The sequence below is a fragment of the Enoplosus armatus genome, chromosome 14 (assembly GCF_043641665.1).
Source record: "Enoplosus armatus isolate fEnoArm2 chromosome 14, fEnoArm2.hap1, whole genome shotgun sequence".
Lineage (NCBI taxonomy): Eukaryota > Metazoa > Chordata > Actinopteri > Centrarchiformes > Enoplosidae > Enoplosus > Enoplosus armatus.
In genome coordinates, this window is record NC_092193.1 from 20,610,242 (window position 1) to 20,618,349 (window position 8,108).

Genomic DNA, 8,108 nt, shown 5'->3' on the forward strand with positions numbered 1-8,108 from the left:
CCAGTCGTTATCCAGAGCTATCCTAACGTTAGTGATGCGGGATTTCATCAAAAGCACACAGGTCTTAAATTGATTTAGAAGTTTAAACAGGGGGCCACTTTTCACTCCGACATGATTTGACATTCAGCGCGACGCAATCTAAATTCTACTTGGCTTTAAATGGGAGTGTGGATATCCTTGTGTGTTTGGGGGTGTGTGGGGGCAGGTCAGTTGCTCAGGTTAATCCCACCCTGGGGTCAAACTCTCCTTCTGATAACCTCTTTGACTCCCAGTTTTCTCTCCTGTTTTCTCTTCTTCTTCTTCTTCTTATCTTTCTTTTCCCGCCCTCTGCTCGAAAGATGTGTCTGCTTCTTTTTTCTCTTCCTCTGCCCCTCCCTGGCTCTTCCCATCCTCCCCCTCTTTTCCCATGCTTAAGATGAATTTGCCACCGAAGATTTTAATAGGCGTACTTAAAAAACTATGTCCACTCCTACCAGTACCACCACTGCAAATAATCACAGAAATGACAGGGCTGCTGCCATTACCATTATATATATATATATATATATATATATACATTATTATGTTCACACAAACGGTTTTGTTTTGGTCGTAACAATCTGTTGTTTGCACTTACTCAGAAGGGAACTAATGGAGACTGATAGATTGTAACTCCCAGGCCACGCCGCCCCTTTTGCCCGCAGGTAGTTCCTTTGTCCTCACTGAGGTCGGAGGCTGTGCTAGAGGTTCAAAGAGTGTGAGAGTGTGTGACAGCGTGTGTGTGTGTGTTGTGTTCTACGCGTGTGCACGCCTAACGTCGTCTCTGGCATTCCAGGCATTTTTTTTTTTTTGTCGCCCACCTGCCGTCCTCAACACAAAGGGGATTCGATCAGACGGACCGGTCCCGTCTCAGTCATGCTGAACCCTGACTGTGTGCAGAGCCACAGCAAGAAAGTGTTGCTGCCCCTCAGTGATGCAGTTGTAAATTACAGGTTGGGAAAAACCTCCGTTCGTATTGAAATCACACTTTTATGTGACCAAAACATCAGACACACTTTTATGAAACAGTTTTTCTGTGATTTATATCCCCTTTAAGTTATATAAGTAATTATATGATACTGATTTAGTGTTATATAATTTATGGATTTACCTCGCAAATGGCTCACCTCAGGTTTTCCTTCTTTTTTCTTCGTTCTGTCGCTGGTTTCCAACATTTTTCTGTTATTCATTTTCTTTTTTTTCCCCTTTATTCCTTTTAGCATTAGTCACAGATCACATCCCGATCGCAGACTAGTATTTACAGTCTTTTCCTGAAGCACTTTGGTTAAAATACCAACCGCCACTAAAAAAATGACTTTATTCTTTGTACTGGATTTATCACTCTCGTTATTGATGCATATCAGTGGCTTTATTGGCTGGATTCGACTAAATGTGGGTAATGACTCGCCCCTCCTCATGATGATAATGTTAGTTTTTAGTGGCTGAACAGCCTGTGTTGGCTGGTCTTTCCAATAAGAGCTTATAAATGTACTCCCAACATTTCCTGACTGCACATGGCCTAGAAATATGAAATGAAAACACGTCGTAGGAGGAGGAGCGGAAGAGGGGAGAGGAAGGGAGGTGGTGGGGGGGGGGTGTTGCATGAGAAAAACAGCATTGCAACACAGGCTTCATTGATTACTTGCCTAGTGGCTACAGTGTGCATGTGTGGTATACCATTACCTGAGAACAGGTTCTCTCTGTTGACCTTCGCAGCCCGCCCACCCAAACGTCTGCCTTAGGGTTGGTTAAGAGGACGTGTCAATCAAACCTGTACAGTCACACACACACACACACACACACACACACACATACACAAAAGAAAAACACACAAAAAAAAACCCAGTTTGAGCGGCACAGATGTTTGACAGAACCAGTAAAACAAGTTGAATACTGTAGTCGATCTTATGAGCTTAGCTGAATTAATCAATTAGTCATTGTGGGGGGGTATTGTTTACATCTTTTTGGATTATTTTCTTTAAAAAAACAAAAAAAAAACATTGTTAGCATCTGTCGTGCCCAAATAAATGAGTTCTTGTGTTGTTCTGGCACAAAAACACGCTGGCCAGTGAGCCAAAACCTCTCTCGCTCTAATTGGCAGAGGGGGACCGACTTGTACACCCAAACACACACGTAGGACTCATAAACACACACAAACAGGAGCGAACACACTCCCAGTAGCAGCTTCGACCACCATGAGCATCCGTGAATTGCACAGTTAGTCAGACTGTTACAGAGAATGCTATCAGCAGGTGGAGTTGTTCGCCATTGTGTGTCGATCTGCCCGTTAATGTGGCACAGATGCCTCGTATGGGTAAATTCTGCAGGACTATTTTTAAACAAGTGAAATATTTTCGTACCCCCACAGCCCTATTATGAGCTCAAGCGCCTCGTCATCAACACTACCCATCATGTATGTAATGTGTTTATTTGAGTGGATTTGAGTCTGACTGTTATGTAACTCCTATTCCTTAATTCATTCTATGTTTAGGTTTGCTTTCTCTCTTCTTTTTTTTTTTTTTTTTCTTATTTTAAAGTTTATTTTCAAGTTTGGTCAAGTTTGCATTGAGAAAACCATCCGTCCACTATCACTGTCCATCACTTTTTATCTATCTATTTTGACTTCTCTGCTCCCTTAAAAGAACTAGTTGTCAGGCGCTCTCAGTCCCAGCATGCAGCATTAACGTGTTCCAACTGGGAGGCGTGTCCAGTCGGCCTATCAAAGCTAGTAGTTTATTGGTTATTGTGCCAATAGATATACTGAAGAATAGCTTCACACCAATTTCTTTTTTTCATTCCAACCAAATTTTATTCAACATAAATGTTTACAATTCAGAACCAAATAGTCTGGTGAATGTTTTCCCTACATGGACCTAGAAACAGACAGGAGGTTCAGATCCTGCTTTTAACTCACTATGACATGAGTCTAATCCAGAGCCTGTTTGGTTTGAACTATTCTCCCATCGAGTCTGCATGCATTACTGTTTGTGACCACTAGGTGGTGCCAGAGTGCTAGTATGTGTGAACAAGGCTGTGTTACAGGTTGTTTTCATATCTGTCCACTTGATCCTGTGTGATGAGCTGCAATTATATTTCTGCTTTAAAGGTGCTGGCAATCTAATAGCTGCATTAATTCATTTGAAGGGCAAACAATAAGCATTAAGCCTGACTATAAGACATATTTCAGATGATAATGTGACATACTACCGTGTCAGGAGCGTCAAGCAACTGATTAAAACTGATTAAGAATTCATATATGCCATATGGACGCATGTCTGCTGGTCCTGTGATTTTTCCCGTCTGTCATAGACGGTTATTTCTGTGAATGAATTCACAGGGTCCCCGTGCGATAGGCTGTGACAGTAAACCAATTAGAGTTTATTGTTGATGCCGTTGCTAGGTGGAGCGGGAAGTGAGAGAGAGGTGAGGGGTGAAGGGGTTACTCTTCCTGGAATCCAGAGGCCCTAAATGGGGTCACCGTGTATACAAAGAAGAGGGTCTGAAAACGCTCATAAGAATGTGGCGGCTCTTCCGCAGCCATTGCGCATGAAAGTGGCCGCTTTCTCCTCTGTTATTTGTTGACGCCGTAGTACCTGATGGAGGCCACGTTAACGATCCCTTACGTCCTTTCTGTTCACTCACGCCCTCGAACGCGACCATCGGTCCCAGTTTAGTGGGTAACGGCTCAGTAACAACTGTCTGTTTTTCTGCCCCTGACATTCTGGTGTTGCCACCACAACAGCCTAATATCCAAAACATGTCCTGATGAATTTGGTCCAATAGTGATGATGCAAATTTATGAGACGTGAATTTTACTGCTTACTTTGACTGGCAACACATGAAACCTTAGCCATTTAAACATGGACTTTTAGTGTACTAATACAACTAAACTTTATCCGCATCTGCAAAGCACTGACTGAGGATTGCTGGTCAGTTTTTACATCTTTTAAATAAGGTTTTATAAACTTTTACTTTAGATCGTTGTTGGTGTTTTGCGGCCATTATTTACTCGAGGAAGCAGCTTAAAGCTGCACTAATCAAAATGTTTACATTAACAATGGATCAGACGACTAGGTGTGGGGTTGCTTGTCGTGACACACCCACATGGAATTAGTTTCCCTCCGTTCTATGGTGCATTTTAGCATCTTTCAGCTCGTTGTTCTGCTAAATGTATTTGTTTTGATTCACTCCTCACTGCTCTCTTAAACCCTGTTTCCAGCCGCAGCAGGATCCTGATTAATGCTCTGTACGCTACCCGCCCAGCAGACAGGAAAGAGTTAGCGGCTAGCTGGTGAACGTAGTGAAGTTGTTGGGAGACCAAAGCAGAGATAAGGCAACTGCGTGTTAACAAGCTTGCCATAACAACTTTATATGGTGATGATGTTATGTTTGCAGCTTGTTCTGCTGCCCCCAAATGTCCCAAAAACTGCTTTAAAGACATATTTTGTGCTTGGACATAACTTGTATAATTGCTAACAGTTATATTCAGCAAAGACCCCCTCAGATCACCTCCGCTTAACAGGGCCAAGAGAAGGGTCAGTGGTTGGTAGGAGGTTGAGGGGCTGTGATTATACAGTACATACCCAGGATGCTGTGTGTGTGTGTGTGTGTGTGTGTGTGTGTGTGTGTGTGTGTGTGTGTGTGTGTGTGTGGCTTGCCAACATGACGGAGTGTCAGAGATGCCCCCCTTCTCCTTCCTGACCCCCTCTAACCCATCCTTGCCCTGTCCCATTCCACCCCCCCCCCACCCCCACCCCCCTTGTCCCTGGCTAATCCATGACTAATCAAGCTTCTCCCCCTGGGGGGTTTCCTCCCTCACCCTCTCTTTAAATCTTAAACCTATCATCTGCTCCATTAGAGACCACCCCACCCTCCTGTTCCTCCCACAACTGTTTACGTGTTAGTGTGTGTGTGTGTGTGTGTGGTGACCAGCAATCGCTCCCAGGGTCTGATCAAATGTATCAAGATAGCACCTACAACCTACACCCCCACAGGTAAGGCACTTAGGCAGAGAACAATGGAGTGGAATGGGAACAGAAGTGAAGTAAAGAAGTGACATGCTTTTCACCATAAAGGGCCTGCATGTGTATGTATGAGCATCTCTGATATCCTTGGATGCCTATTTTTTTTTTGTTTCATCTTAATATGCAGTAATCTTGTATTCATGTTATGAACAACACGATCGACAAGTCCCGGCTACTGTCTATAGAGCTGAGCAGCCTGCAAAACAAAATGAATGTGTGTGTGTGTGTGTGTGTGCAGTCAACAAGCCTTCAGCTGGGGAAAGTGACTTTTTTTTTTTTTGCGGCCATCAGATTTCCTCTCGCACTACCCACACACAGAAAATAGCAGCCCAATCACCAAGTCAATCGCAGCGTGAATAGCGTGTTATACATTCATTGAGTGAGATGCTCTCGTTGCCTGTGTTCTGTGGTGGTTTCATTTCACTACAAGGGGTTTTGCAAGTCAGCAAGTCAAGAATGTCTGATGCTGTGTGGGATTGGTTGTCATGATATTTCATTTTAAGTGAGTGTCACCAACTATTTAGCATTAATTGGCATAGTGACACAAAAACAAAATCAGAAGAGCACTTTTCGATGTGTCATTTCCTGTCTTTCAAATGACATTTGTATAAAACTGCAAACTTGGAATTGCTAATAATAAAGTTCTTGTTCGTCTAATGTTGCACATCTAGCAGACACTGAGCAGCATTAATCTTTATTCGGAGTCGCACTTGATGAATCTAAGTCCAGTTATCAGCGTGTTGCGCATGCTGGTTCACCGTCACCGTCAATGTTATTAGGAACACCTGGGCTTTTCCTACTATGACAAGTCAAAATGTCTGCCATGGAAAAAGGCCTATTGTTCGCTCCTAAACTGAGACTGATGCAAACCCCAAAAGTAGGCTACTTTCTTTTGGAACTTGCTGAGCCTGAAAGATAGTGGTTTTAACAGAAAGCCAGAATTTCAACAACAACTGCCAGGTTTCCGTCAAAATGTCAAAATGTACTGACTTTCCAGAAAAGTGGGCAAAAGAAAATGGGAATTCATTGAGATGAACAGCTGGTGGTGCTAATTCTCCAGTTGGGTCCCAAGAAAGCATTGAAGAGGAGGCGGGTGCAGCAAGAAGACGCAAATAAAAGAGTGCGAGTCGAACCTGAAATGGCGGAAACAATGTAGAAGCCGTGATGGAAATGTGACATTTACGCTTGAATTCACTTGAGGCAGGTCACAGCATTTTAACCCCAAACTAAACTCAACTTCCGGTGGGAGAAGACGGAGACTCATTATGTTCAGGCGTCTTGCCACGGAAGTTTTCCACAAGATGGGTACTATTAAAATGGAGTGCACCAAAATATAGCGTGACCCCGCCCCCGTATGTTAAACTATCAGCCTGAGAGAGAAAAAAAAAAAAAACACCTCCACCCACTGATCCTCAGCAGCACTCCAGCCCTCCATCCCGGACCTCACCAAACATTTAGAGAAGCACAATACAACAGAACAGGCATCCCTTTGTCATCACCAACATGGGGCCTCTCTCCTCTCTCCCTGATCAGCGAGCTGCAGCACAGAGAAAGTCCACACTTTATAAATGCTTCCATTCAACCTTTTGTCATCTTCATTTGAGGCAGGTGGCGAGTGTTATCTGTTATATCACTTTTTTTTTTTTTATGCATTATCGGCCTTTAATGGTAGAAGTTAAGTGTTTCAGGCTTGTTCTGGAGTTGATGGAGATTGACCTTTTTTTTTTTTTATAAGTGGTGAACATCATCAAACCCCAGCTTAGCCACAATCACACTGATTTCAGAAGAGGCAGTTAGAGTGGCTGTCAGTTGTTGTCGCCATCACCGCTCCTTAAGAGCACAGTGATTAGCGATTGGCTTCTGTGCGAGTTGTAGTTTGTAGTTTTTCTTGACTAAATGGTGTGAATCAGAAAGGAAGGCTTAGAAACAGGAACAGAAATAATGTTATAGCCATACTGATTGAAACCTCACTAAGAACTATTTAGACACAAATGCACATGCATCATGCAAAATACATCCATGAAAACAATAAGAACACGTGGTCTGTACAACAGAGTCAGTCTTCTTCCTATCCTGTTATGTATATGTCAACATATTTTAAAATCACAGAGCAGTAAATCCATTGTTTATGGGACATGGCAAGCATTATTGCACCCGTGCACTTCCAGCCATGTATCTGAAACAAGTATGTTATGTCCCGTAGGAGATGAGGGAGGAAATGTTTTGCCCCCATGTCCTTTTGTAAAGAAACCTCCCTGCTAATGCCCGTACAATGTTTTCTGGACTCATTTATCGTGATTTTTTTTCATTTGGAATTTTCTTGGATATCTCGCCACACACCTCACCGTAACTAGAGACCCATATGAACGTTTGGATGTGAAGACGTTGGCTCTTTTTAAACGAGTCGTGGTGTGTCCCTCTAGGTGCTTTCCCTTTGACATCCCTGCTGCAATCAGCCGGTAAACACTTAGCAACAGGAAAAGGAGGCAGGCCATGATCGGCAACAAAGATGATGCACCTGCAGCATTGATGAATGATGCGCCTCATCCTAAATCTGTGTGTCTCTGTGAGAGAGAGTATGATCCAGAGGACACACACACACACACACACAGATGGGAGGAGGAGGAGGAGGAGGAGGAGGAGGAGGAGGAGGAGGAGGAGGGAGTATTTGAACTAACTCTCTAATCTGCCTGTCTGAGAGAAAAAGGGAGAGAAAATCAAGTCTGTTGTGCTGTAGAATCCCAGAGGAGGGGGAGTCTGTAATTACACAGGGAGAGAAGAGGGGAGGGTGGAGGGGGGGGGGGGGGGAGAGAGAGATGTCAGGGAGTTACAAGCAGAGCAAGAGACGGAGTCGCGCGGAGAAAGGGAGAACATAACGAGACAGGAGAAGACAGGAGAAAGGGACAACAGAGAGGACAGTAAGAACCTGAGAGGTGCTTCCCTGAACATTTCTTGCCCCGCTGGGTCTCCTGGATTACCGAGATTGACTTTTACGCTCTGCATGGCCACTGTGTGCAGCATCCCGTCATAGCTCGAGACTCAGCGCCGTGCCTGTTTGCACGCGTG